Here is a 12,637-nt window from a genome sequence, read left to right on the forward strand (position 1 = left end):
GGACTAAAATAATAATTCTCCCTAAGCATATACACCCTTCATTTTGCACTTCCATCGGATAATTTTCTTGAATTCGTAATTTCATAGATATGTATTATTTATACCTAATTGGCCCTCTTTATTTCATTTGACATCTAACACGTTTCACACTTTACTATGTTGTGATTAGTTACATCAACATTGGAATAAAAAATGAAAATTGCTGCATCATAGTTGTAATTTTACTTCTACATCATCTATCATACGCAAAAATTAATACGATGCCTAATCTTCTCCTAGTTATGCTACAGAAACAATAGTTCAATGGATAATGGTAACCTTGCCAATAGTAGTGCTAGTCACAGCCGTTGGAGCAGTAGATCAAAATATAGGCAGACTGATTCCTCTTCCGACTCCGACATTCTTCATATATGCACGTATGGATGGAAGGTACTTGTTCGTACATCAAGGACGAGTATGAACCTCGGTAGGCGTTTTCGTGGATGTCCAGGTAATGTGGTGGGTTAATTTAATTGATTATGTCGTATTCAATATATATCCATTAAATTGTTACTATATACAATTAGTGATACATAATTATAGTGATAATTTAGTGACAATAAGTGATTATAGTCATTATATTTATGTTATCGCGAAGTTGTCACTATAAATGTATCACTAATTATCTATAATGACAATGTTCGTCTTTATATACAATTCTTTTGTCACTTATAATTATATAGTGATAAAATTAAAATTGTTATCACACAATATATATTTTTGGTGAAACTTTTAGAATTTTACTTGATTTTTTATTACTAATATTATATTTTTTTTCCAGTGATGGGATGCAAGTGTGATTTTAATTTTTTTAAAGAAAAATATAATTTCGCATTTTAGAGAGAATTTGATTTTAATTAACCCTATAAATGAATATTCCATGCATTTTCACATAAGTCATGTACAAGTTTGGTTAATAAATTTTTTATATTCCTTAAATTTAGTTTCCGAATATAATTATGTGTTTGGTTAATAGGTCGATGGAATTGAGTAAACTAACTATAGCAATGATTAAATCTAACAAATTTAATGATATAATTAACGAATTATAACATTTTTAAGTCAAACGAGATATTTAATTCAAGACTAATTTAATAGTCAAAAACTCATAAAAAAATTTCAATTAAACAGTATATCGGTTAATATAAATTACATTTAATAATACTAATCAAATAATATAATACATAAATTTATATAAATTAAACACAAAAAATTTCGTACCTGTTTTTCTTCTTTCACCGTCTTTATATATTGATTTATTTTATTCTATTTTATTTTTTTAGAATATAATTTACGTTCTTACTAATTTCTTATTTAATATAATTTACTCTTAAATATTATAATACACTCTAATTTATTTTTTTAAGTTTTATTATATTTTAATTTTAATCTATAATTTATTTATAGTTAAATTTAATTTTTTAATAATTACCAATTATTTTTTAAATTACATGTAGAATTCTATGGATGTCACAGTTAATTTTTCCATATTACCCCTATCAACTTTTTTTTTTTAAGAAAGGATTATTTTAATTGAAAAAATTTATTATTAAACGTTTATTTAGATGTTTTTGTACATTTAATATTAATTTTTTTAAAAATTTCTTATTGTTTTAGAAATATATATGTTAACCAATAGATAAAAAAGATATTAGAAAGTAGAAGAAAGTTATGATAAATTATTGAAAAAGAGAGTGAGGAGAAAAAGAGAAATAGAAATTATGAAGAAAGAAAAACACAAATTAATAAAATAATTGCAAAAATAAAAACTGACAAAAAAATTGAAGACAGCAAAATGGTGATATTTAATTAGATTATGGGAAAAATGCATGCTATCGCCTGTGATATCGGTAATTTGCAAAATATTTATGTGAAAAAAATATATTAAATTACCTCCTTGTGTTATTAAAATTGAAGCAATTTACTCCCTTAGAGTGAGGTGTGTAATGTATTCGCCCCTCTGCGACTAGGCATGATTTTTTTTGAAAAAATTAAATATTATTTTTATATAATTTATTATATATAAAGTTTATTAATAATTATAATATATATAAATATTTTATTTAAAGTTTATTAATAATTATAATATATATAAATATTTATTAAATAAAAAATAATATTTTTTATATATAATATATACTTTTTTTATTTAACAAAAAAAAAAAAACTCACCCCACCCACGCCCCTCACCGGCCACCATTGCCCCCTCCCCCTTCCCCTTCCCCTTCCCCGTATCCCAACCCCCTTTTTCCTCCCCCGACCCTAACCCCTTCGATGCCGTCGTCGCCTCCCCTCCCCCTCCGCATACCTTCCCCCCAGCTCATCACTCGCCCTAGTCCACCCCTCACTTTTCCCCTTTCTTCCCCATCGATCCCCCCCCCCCCCACCTTCTCCCCACTCGTCGTCTGCCCCCCTTTCCTATCGCCGGCGCCCCCCACTTTCCCCCTTTTTCCCCGTCGCTCCCCCCCCCCCCCCACCTTTTTCACTGCCCACCCGTCGCCCCCCCCCCCCCGTCCCCTTCCCCTTCCTCCTCCTCCCCCTCCCCCTTTCCCCTTCGACCTCTACCTCCCCTTTTCCCTCCTTCACTACCTCTGTCCCTCCGTCTTCCCTTCCACGTTGCTGTTGCCCTCATCGTCGCCTCCCCCACCCCCTCCCCCGTCCAGTCGTTGTTTCTCTCTCTCTCTCTCTCTCTCTCTCTCTCTCTCTCTATATATATATATATATATATATACACACATATAACTATTAATTATATATAATATATACTTTTATATATTTCATTTATATTGTTTAATTTTATATATTTAATTAAATATTAATCATTCATTGAAATAAATCAAAAATTAGACCGTAATTTTACTAGTTCAATTTGAACTTTAAATTCAAATTAGATCCAATGGTTATTAAATAAATTTTAAAATTTAATTTCATAATAAAAAATTTTAAAAAAATAAAAATTAAAAAAATGCATAAATGACACAAACTCGTGTAACGGGTGTGATTGCTCTATTTTTTTTTTCATCATGGGGTAATTTGCTATTTTTTTTTCACAAGAAATAATTGTTCATTTCCATATAACACGGGGAGGTAATTTGCATTTAACCCATTATATTATATAAAAGTTCTAATAATAATTTGATTAATAACATATTAATATAGTTGTTATGAATTTATTCAACATTTGAAAAATTTCTAATAAAAAAACCCCTGAATGAATTAAGGAAATTTATATACCTCATTCTTCAAGATTTTAGTTGATATATTTATTTTCTTAATCTATGCTCTAATTTTAGAAGTTTTTTATTTAAATATCTTTTCTCTATTTTTTTATTCAAACTATTTTCTCCAACTTATTTATTTAAATTTTTTATTTTGAAAATTCAATAAGTTCATTAAATTCACAACAGTTATATTAATATATCAATAGACAAGTTATTATTTTAGGGCCAACAAATTATTTCAATTCTATTAGTCCCTATTAACTTTTCATCTCTTTATTAGGCCATTTTCTTGAAATGGGCCTTTTGTAGATGGGCTTCTCTAGTTTTCTTGGGCCACATTTTGGGCTTTTTCCAAAAAGTGGTCAACAATAGAAGAAAATTTACAAATGAATGTAAATGGATATTACATATCTTAAACATTTAGAGGGTGAATGGTTAAGTTTATTTAAAACACTTATTTGAAAATTTTATAAGATGTTGGATTTTTTAAAAATAAAATATTTGAATAAAACAAAGAGATTATCATTTATAAATATTTTTACATCTTATAATCTGTTAGGCTGTTTGGTAGAATAATCTCTTTATTATGGTAAGATGATAAAAATTGACATGATATTATTATGATATATCAAGTAAATAGTTAATTCTTGATATATATTGTATTTAATTTTTTTTTAGATACTTTCATAAACATTTTGTATCTCTAATATTTTATAAGTTCAATCAAACACCCTCTTAATCTAACATAATTATTTAGTCTATATATATAAAAAATAATACATGTCTAAATTTAGCATATTTTCAATTTTGGCAGTATATTTATTCACTTTATGATAAAGTACAACGAGCACCTATGAAGTTTGACATAATTATAAATTTTCCAGCATTATTTGAAAAATTAACAATACTCTATGATTTTAATTCATTATGTTAGTCTCTATTAGCTTTTTATCTCTGTACTTTATGGTGAATGAAAATACCTTGTAAAATGCGAAATATTTTATTTATATTTGAAATTTCTCTAAATCTTTTTTATGGACTAGAAGGGCAAGAACAAAATTTCACTCATTAGTTTTTTTTATATTTTTTTTTTAAAAAAAAAACAAGAGCAAAGGGGCATTATAAAATATTCGTAATTATGCTATATTTTAGAGAAATTTATTTTAAATTCACCCTTTATACTATAATATTTCTTGTAAATAACTTCATTTCGATCGCCACGGCAAATTAAAACATACTTTATTTGCAAATTATATAAAAAAGTTTGAACCCACAAAACTACTATTTCTCTCTTTTTTATTTTTCTTGGGGGGGGGGGGGTGTGCAAATTGAATATCACTTGAAATATGTAAGTAGAAGCACGAGGGAGGGCTAGAAATAAAGGAAAGTGTTCTATTCAAAGAAGAGAATTTCTCATGTTTCCTCAATCAAGAACCATCCAAGTCTCCATCAAAGTAGAGACTATTTATTTTGTTATAATTGCAATACAGTTATCTACTTATTTAAATTCTAGACAAATTTAATTGACAAATTTAAAATTGATCGAACAATTGCATAAGTCGGTAAAAAAAAATGAGACTTCTCATTTTATTGGTTATTTATGGTTGATATGGCATCCCATAAGAAACAACCGGTACACCATAATTTCTAACCAGCACATGTAATATACGGGCCACTTTTTCGTCGATTTTAAAGTTTTCGATCAAATCATTCCGTAAATCAAGAAATTAAAAATGGTATAGAACTATTTTACCATCTTAACAAAGTAAAGAGCTGAAAAATGTATGATTTCATAACTAAAAATACATTTAAACCAAATTGAGCCTCTACCATATAATTATAATTTTTGATCTAATTAATAGTAAGTCTGACTTATATATATGTGTGGGCGCGTATGTATATAGATTAATTGTCAAGAAAAGCAGCTTTATTTGATTTTATCTCAACTAAATGCAGCAACTTGATGCATGGGCATTAATTTCACAATGCTATAGCAAGATGTCATTATATATATATAGATACATATATATATATAAATACTGACTTTGACTGTGTGATAGGTTACTCCAATTTTTTTCATAATTATATGGGAAAAGTATTATTTTAGTCCGTTAAGTATGCCTAATTTTAATTTTAGTCTGATAACTATGTCTATTTTTGTTTAAGTCCAGTAACTTACGAAATTGCTTAGTTTTAGTCCTCTGGCAGATTTTCGGACAATTTTACCCCTATGCAACTTTTGAAATACAGTTTTAGTCCATATGCACTCATAGGGGTAAAATTGTCCGAAAATCTGCCAGAGGACTAAAAGTAAGCAATTTTGTAAGTTATTGGACCTAAACGAAAATGGACATAGTTATCGGATTAAAATTAAAATTAGGCATACTTAATGGACTAAAATAATATTTTTCCCTACTTATATATATATATATATATATATATAGTAAAAGAAGGTATACTTATTTCCACATTTTCTCATTGAAGATAATAGTTAGTGGTCGAGCATGATTGAAGGAATTATATAGGAAATAGCACTTTTTGTTTCATAATTTTGGGATTTTATCTTATTGATCACATTATTTATGGGATTATTATTTTTTGTCCCATAATTTTTAAAATATAGTATTTTGATCCCATGACGCCTTTTTCTTATATTTTTAATGGAAAAGCATGTGGCCTTTAAGTGCTAAGATTGAAAACTTAATAACCACGAGGCCATATTCATTAAGTATCTAAAGAAAGATATTATGAGACCAAAAATACTATTTTTTTTTAAGTTATCGGGCCAAACGTGAAAATACTGTAACCAAGTACAAAAACTCTAAATTACAAGATGAAAAATGCTATTTCTTTTAATTATGTATATTAATTTTGTAATTGAAAATTAGGGTGCTGAGAATTGTGGGTTGGGGCGGCATTTTTTTTGGATTAATTAGTTATTTTTTTTGTTTTTATCCGAGTTAACGCTAACTATTAAAAAAAGAATGGAGGGGATGAATTCTTCCCTACAAATAGCTATTGCACAATTATGATTAATTAATAGGATGATTTACAAAATATTTTTATAAGATTTGGTATAATAATATATACTAATATTTGATAAAATTATGTAATTTTTTTACGGGAATTACAATGAACTTTTCTAAAATTTGACATAATAATGAATACCCTCTTGAAGTCTGAAAATTACCAATGCCCTCTAATGTTTGATAAAGCATCATAGTAACTGTCTTAGGACATGGCTTTTGATAGGAAAGTTAAACATAAAATTTTGCATTTTCCCAAAATATAAATCTTTTGCATTGGGGAAGTTACTCTGTGGAATGAGGCTTTCGTCGTTTAACTCATTCACTGGTATTATGTGTTGCAGATCTTGATTGATGCAAAACTGCTATCTATTGAGAGAAAACCTCATGATGTTGCATCTGACTGCAACTTCTATGTCAGTTTCTACCTTGACTGAAACCATGCGACTCTGATTATTATCGTTGGAGCTGCTCTGAGGACTGTTCTTCAGTTCAAAAGTTTAAATTGTTTACTGAAAAATTCTGTGCTGACATCACATGGCTCATCGTTACATCAGTTCTGAAGAACCATACATAAAGTTTGAATTCGTTTTCTAAGTGTTTTGTTGTATTTTGTGGAGATAAAGAGAGAAAAACAAAGATAAAATAAGTGTGTGTTAGATATAGTATGTATGTTTGGATTTGTTTTTGGAAGTATTTTAAAATAAGTATTATATGTTCAATGTTGTGTTTTGAGAGATAAAAATTACTATTCATTGTCAAATCATTATCAAATCATTATCAAATCATGTATTTTTTATATATATTTATGTATATGTGTGTATATATATGTATGTATGTATTTATGCTAAAACAGTTAAAAACACCTAAATAAGGTGTTTTTGAATGATGGCAAACATTGGGTATGTTTTGACTTGTCTAAAAAACAACTTGAAAATGAAAACAAACAAAACAAACATAATGTATCATTATGTTTGTTTTCAGAATATGACCCTGACGTAGCTCAAGCAGATCCCTGTATGCATACTTGTACTGTGAATTTCAAGGTGGAAAATAATATAATCCCCTTCATTATACACTTTGCTCCAGATGCCCTTCAGGAAGAGCCTGAGGGACGTGAAGTTGGATTCTTGTCATCATTTGATCCCACGGAGTTGCGTAGATCAAAACGCCGGAATGTACTGCCTGAATGTTATTTAGGTTCTAATAATCTTCTAGATTATGATATTGAGGTTACTCGATTAGGAGAAAGCAAGACATAAATTGGAGTACGATGAAATTTCTTCGGATAGTGATGAGTATTATGGATGCCATTGCCACTATCAGTTCAGGCTGATAACCAATTTCAGCAATATGATGGTGCTGAAAGACTGGATTAGGTCTTACATAAAAAAGTAATTCTAAATGCAATTTGGAATCAGTTGTACTGAAACTCAAAGCCACAAGAAATCAGATTCATCTAAACTTCTACAAAAAGAAAAAAAAAAAAAAAAATCCAGTTGCTATGGATAAAGGACCTTAGGGGAACAAACTTGCTATTATTCCTGCGGGAAAACTATTATTTTAGTCCGTTAAGTATGCTTAATTTTTAGTCCGATAACTATGTTCATTTTTGTTTAGGTCCAGTAACTTATGAAATTGCTTACTTTTAGTTCTCTGGCAGATTTTCGGATAATTTTACCCCTATGAGTGCATATGAACTAAAATTATCTTTCAAAAGTTGCATAGGAGTAAAATTGTCCGAAAATCTGCCCGAGGACTAAAAGTAAGCAATTTCATAAGTTACTGGACCTAAATAAAAATGGACATAGTTATCGAACTAAAATTAAAATTAGACATACTTAGCGAACTAAAATAATACTTTTCCCTATTCCTGCAAATACTTTCGTTAGGAATATCTCGGATTTCTTCGATAAAACGTTCCGGAAAGTTAAAATTCCTAATGATTATTCAGAAGGTATCAAAGACATGGTTTCGAAATATTTCTACATTAACGCTTCCCATTCCTCGAGTAAAAAGAAAACATTTGATTCTGAGTTCATGGAGGTGGAAACTGGAAGTAGACGGCGCCCGGAAGGTACTTATTGGAAATACCACAGGAGAAGTAGCCTTTTCGCTAGTTTAAAGCGGGATTGTGTTTATATAAGATAAAGCATCTATGATGTGAGAAACTTGAGGAAGGGCTCTGTAACTGCACAGTTATACTGGGAATTGATCAGAAGATGCATGAACAACATAGATGCCTCTTTTAAAAATGAACATATACAGCCGCCTATGGTTGACCAGTGGAAAGTTCTGGTCGACAACATCCTCAAATAGAAGGGAACTTGATGAGAAACCCACAGTGAACAATGAAGAAGAAAGATCTGAAATCGATATGTTATGGAAGGAAATGGAGGTAGCTCTTGCATCGTGGTATCTCTTTGATGATAACGAGGTAAAATTTAACAATTTGAATCACATGTATATGATATGGAGTAATGACTAAATAATATTTCTGTATAATTGATTACTTTTAACTGAATATGGGCCAATTTTACGTAAGAAAATTCGAGCTTAGTTGTCAGCATGTTGGTTTTGTCGTATGGAATATATACGATTTTCCTGTTGTGTGTTTCCTATTATTTACTGCCCTTATTGTTGGAAAATTTGACAGGATTCTCATGTTTTCCGACGCAATGAACAAGTTGGAACTATTTGCCAATTATGTGGATTTGTGGAGATTGAAATAAAGGATATGCTCCCACCATTTGTAAGTCGGGATTAATATTTAAAATGATAAAATGTATAAAACTCCCCTATATTTTAAAAAGTTTGTAAAATAAACTCTCTTGTCATGCGAATAGGATAAAAGCCACCTGTGTTTTGTAAAACTCAACTCAATCGTCCCCTCTCCATTAAATCCAACTAACGTTGTTAATTTTTTAAAAAATGACATTATACTCTTACTTATTATATATTATTTCTTATATTAATGACCGTTGGATCTTCTTTAATCAAATACTGATCGTTAGATCTAATCAATTAATCTCAACCGTTAGATTTTAAAAAAATAAAAGGTCTAGATTCAACAAATTATTTAACTTATATTATATATAAATAATTTAAAATATTTAAAAATATATTAAAAAAAAAATAACTACCCACCCTACCCACACAGCCCCCCAACCCCCCACGCCACCCCCACCCCCACCCCCACCCCCCGACTTCCCCCCATTCTCGTCGCCGACGGCTAATATTTATTAAAATCGTCGTATCTCCGTACATTCTTTACCAAATTCAGTGAGGCCGATTTCGTTAGAATCGTCTTGAAGAGACGAGACTGATGGTGGTGGTTTGAGACCGAGATTCAACCAGACGGAGACGAATCGACTGCAAATATATTCGGAGGTCGTGACTTGAGCCCACTCTCTATGATTAACGAAAACTCAAATTGAAAGTATGAAAATGTTCGTCTTGAAGAGAGGATTCAAATGGTACCATTGGCCGTCGAAAATTCATCCGGACAGTGCCGAAAACTTAGAAATAAGTTTCCGGCAAAAAAGGAGCGAAAATTGTTGTTTTTCCTTTTTTTATTTTTTAATTAATTTTAATTATATTAATTAAAATATATTTTAGTTAATTAAGAATATTTTAAATAATTATAATAATTAAATATTTTGGCTAATTAATAATAATTATAATAATTATTATTATAATTAAATATATATTTTAATTAATTAAAAATAATAGTTAGTTTTAATAATTAACAATTATAAAATTATTTGAATTTAAATATAATTTAATTTAATATGATAAAATTTAATTTATTTTTTAAGGTGAGAAATAACAAAAGAAACAGACAAAACAAGCCAAAAAGCCCTTTGTATGTTATATAGATCCATATAGGGGTATTTTAGTCCAAAGTGTCATTAAATATGAACATAAACTGCAGAAAATAACTATCAAATGCAGTAGACCATGTCTCCTCCACTTCCCGTTAGTTGCTAACAGAATGGGGGTTTTTTGTTGACTAAAATAAAATAGGAGGGGGGTTTAGCCTATTCTGAAAACAGGAGAGTTTTTTTGCATACTTTCTAAAACACAGGGGGTTTTTATGAATTTTGTCTTATTTAATAAGTTAAACTTTTAGCACTGCTCATAAGAATGGTGCGAGTCAGTGGAAGTTTGGGATTTCAAATGATCTCGCTTCTGCATTCTTTACGATATATTACAATTTTATAGTTAAACACGACCATGATACCTAGGGAAGTAAATGCCAATGTCTTTAGTACGACTGCTATTGACACATAACTTTCAGCTAGTGGCTAAAAACTTAACTTAATTTTCCTTATGGGAGTTTTCTACGGTTTACATTTCTCAACTTTCTTTTTCCTTGTGGAGACTGCATCTGCCCACTCTATTCCGAATAAGGAGCAAAGAACGGAAGATGAGCCAAAGCTCAAGAAAAGTGAAGATGGAGAGCTAGAGCAATTCTGCCTTCCTGCTCACTGGAGTAGTACTCCTTCAACCATCGGAGAAGGGCAAAACAATGTGTGGGCCTTGATACCTGATGTCAAAGATAGATTATGGAGCCACCAAAAGAGAGCTTTTGAATTTTTGTGGCAAAACATTGCTAGTTCTTTGATACCGTCCCGAATGGAGAAAAGGAAAAAGATGGAGAGGTGGTTGCTTCATTTCCCACTCCCCCAGAGCTGGGAAGATTTTGCTCATCATTGCATTTCTTGTAAGCTACTTGAAATTGTTTGCAGTGTCGAGGCCACTAGTTCTTGCTCCAAATACAACACTTTATACTTGGTACAAAGAGATAACAAAGTGGAAAGTGCCTATTCCAGTTTATCAGATCCACGGTGGTCAAACATCTAAAGGTGAAGTGTTGAAGTAGAGAATGATGTTAACTCCAGGTCTTCCACGCAACCAAGATGTTATGCACATTCTAGACTCCCTGGAAAAGATGCAGAGGTGGTTGTCACATCCTAGCATTCTACTCATGGGATACATTTCTTTCCTAACTTTAACATGGGAAGATTCACATTACGCTCACAGGATATATATGGCCCAATTACTGAACCAGAGTCCGGAAATTCTGATACTCGATGAAGGGCACAACCCCAGGAGTACAAAATCAAGACTGAGAAATGCTTTGATGAAGGTTAACACAAGGCTTAGAGTTTTGCTTTCTGGAACATTGTTTCAGAAGAATGTTGGTAAGCATATCGACACCCTTTGCCTAGCAAGGCCAGTATTCATCAATGAGGTCTTGAAGGAGCTGAATCCCGAGTATGAGAAGAGAAACAAAGAGAGACAAACGCAGTTTTCACTGGAGAATCAGGGAAGAAAGCTTTTGATTGATAAGATTTCAAAGAAGATTGACTCAAATAAGGGAAAAGAAAGAGTATAAGCTCTGAAAACACTGAAGACGTTGACGAGTAAGTTCATAGACATGTACTAGGGGGGAAAGTTCGACAAATTCCCTGTTTATAGTGTTATTTATTAATGATGAAGTCAACCAGTCTTTAGCAAGAAATTCTTTTAAAACTTCAGAATCAAAGGTCTGTCTACAAGGGATTTCCATTGGAGTTGGAGTTATTAATCATGCTTCAAGCAATCCATCCTTGCTTGATCAGAACAACGGCAAGCTCTAGTCAGTGCTTTAGTCTAGAAGAACTGGAAGACCTCGAGCGATTCAAGTTTCATATGAAGTTAGGTTTGAAAGTCAGATTCGTGATGAACCTCATACCATGATGTCTGATCAAAAAAGAAAAGGTGCTAATATTTTGCCACAATATTGCTCCAATCAATCTGTTCCTACAGATATTCGAGAGGTTCTACGGGTGATGTAAGGGTCGAGAAGTCCTTGTGCTTTAAGGAGATATCAAACTCTTTGAAAGAGGATGAGTGATGGATAAATTTGAGGAGCCAGGCGGACCATTGAAAGTCATGTTGACCTCAATTACAGCTTGTGCTGAAGGCATCAGCCTGACTGCTGCATCACGTGTGATTCTGCTCGACTCAGAGTGGAATCCTTCCAAGAGCAAACAAGCCATAGCACGTGCATTTCGGCCTGGTCAAAACAAAGTTGTTTACGTGTATCAGCTCTTGGCCACCAATACTCTAGAAGAAGAAAAACTCAGCAGAACTACTTGGAAGGAGTGGGTTTCGCATATGATATTCAGCCATGAACATGTTGAGGACCCTTCTCATTGGCAAGCACCAAAGTTCGAAGATGAGCTGTTGAGGGAGATTGTTGAAGAAGATCGAGCTGCGCTTTTCCATCAGATTATGAAGAACGAGAAAACTTCGAATGTGATTAGAGGAAAAGACATGCTGAAGAAAATGAGAGATAAGTGA

General features: G+C 31.3%; 1 pseudogene; it reads left to right on the plus strand.

Moving 5' to 3' along the window:
* The first annotated feature begins 303 nt into the window (after positions 1-303).
* LOC110012926 (SNF2 domain-containing protein CLASSY 1-like) lies at positions 304-12,637 on the plus strand (annotated as a pseudogene).

This window comes from Sesamum indicum, linkage group LG11, assembly GCF_026168435.1.
Source record: "Sesamum indicum cultivar Baizhima isolate 11 linkage group LG11, ASM2616843v1, whole genome shotgun sequence".
Lineage (NCBI taxonomy): Eukaryota > Viridiplantae > Streptophyta > Magnoliopsida > Lamiales > Pedaliaceae > Sesamum > Sesamum indicum.